The sequence below is a fragment of the Priapulus caudatus genome, unplaced genomic scaffold, assembly GCF_000485595.1.
Source record: "Priapulus caudatus unplaced genomic scaffold, Priapulus_caudatus-5.0.1 Scaffold773, whole genome shotgun sequence".
Lineage (NCBI taxonomy): Eukaryota > Metazoa > Priapulida > Priapulimorpha > Priapulimorphida > Priapulidae > Priapulus > Priapulus caudatus.
The window spans coordinates 52,206-54,143 of NW_014577834.1; positions in this window are offsets into that span (position 1 = coordinate 52,206).

Consider the following 1,938-nt stretch of genomic DNA (forward strand, 5'->3'; position numbering starts at 1 on the left):
GCACACACACACGGACACAGACACGCACACACACACGGACACAGACACAGATACAAGCACTCACGGGGGCTAATTAGATTTTATAATATGGAAACTCCGCAGGCTGGTAGTTTCATTGCGACGTCCGATTTCGGTGCTCATTTTTGTACAAGCAGACGGGCGCGAGAGTGAGTTATCTCGGTAACAGAAGCAGGTTAGGTTGAATGTGGGGAGTTTGAGCTTAGGACGAGTTTAGAAGTTCTCTGTGATTCCGTGAGGATTCCATAAGCATTTATGTTTCGAACTCGCCTTCGCGGTGGAGTTTCGTTCAACGCCCTTAACGTGGCAGCTAGACTTTGCGTTGTGGAGAGTTGTTAACGACTGGATATCATCATCATCATTGCCATTTCACGCATCCGTATCATCTTTTACGCCGTAGAGTTTGGGCCAGACAATGTATACGCCGTGACCCGGATTCCGCTCAAAAAGCGTTGATATTTCGGTGAATCGCTCGCGTATAGATGTCGCCACCCAAAGCATGAAAAAATAACCATAGAAAAATTTTTTGTACTTAACGTTTAAAAAAAAAACACACACGCATATATATGTTAACGCGGAACCCGTATGTATTTGCATCGCTGACAGAGGGCGCTTCTGCCGACAAGACTGCCCTCTGACGGCTATCTGCGGATAGCCTGCAGTCAGTGGGTAGACTTAAGCGGTTATGTATGAGAGAAGTCGAATCTCTGAAGATCGTGTCATGCACAATGCATATGCAGTGGCGGAGATACCGTCCTGGCGTCGTACACGAGCGTATATGATAGAGACAAGTGTTTGTGATCGCATGTTTGTAAAACGGTGTCTAACCTATTATATATTGTCGCCGCGGTGAGTTTATTCTGTAAACTCGCTATCGCGGGCTCTCTAGCTCTCTCGTGATCTCACTTGTTAACATCGTGCATTCATGCACGCGTATTCTCCTTCCCATCGCGTGGGGGAGAAATACGTCGCATATGTAAGTTTAACGATGTCACGCCATTGCCGCCTGGCGGCGCTGGTGTGACTGGGTGAAAGTGAGAGTGTTCAGAGCATCGCACGCGCATGCGCATATGCCACACAGACATCAGTACGAGAGGCAAGCTCATGCACCGCTCATGTAATAGTGACATCGGGTGCGAGCGAGTGCGCATGCGCCGGGTATCGTGCGTGTATATACGGTGTAAAACAGTAGCGCAATAGGCGGAAAGATAAAATACGAGATTCCGAGCAATTAATCCAGACTCACAAAAATGGAAAGTAATTGTAAAATAGTAGTGTAATTATACTAAGCTATATTTTACACATACATGAACATTCGTAATAGCTAATTTTTACCTAACTTTTATGTATGTGTAAATATAGAGAAAAATTTATTTTGTATAATATATCACATGCACTTGTGATCATGTGTGTATATAATTATTTTTATTTCTTCAGAAATAAAACGTCTTTATTTCTGTATGTAATTTGAAATGTTCGTTTTGGTATTTGTGTTTCTATTGCTTTCACATGCAAACCTACAATTGATAAGCCATTTCTCCTTCAATTTAAGTTAGCATAGTTAAACCACGAGAGCTTTTGATTTCGGTTAAAAGCTTTCGGCTAAAGTTTGAATACATAAAAACACATGTACTCTTCGCACGAACATCTAAATGCCTGATTTACAGACTAGAAGAAATAATAATTTCCAGCGATCCTGCATGGAATCATCTGAGCATAACCTGACCCAGAACGCCATCTGGCGTTATGCGCATTGCGTTTTTACATGTCCGCTGCCGGTTTTAACCTCGGCTATATATATATATATATATATATATATATATATATATAGTAGAGAGAGAGAGAGAGAGAGAGAGAGAGAGAGAGAGAGAGAGAGAGAGAGAGAGAGAAAGAGTAGAGAGAGAAGAAGTAATATATAGA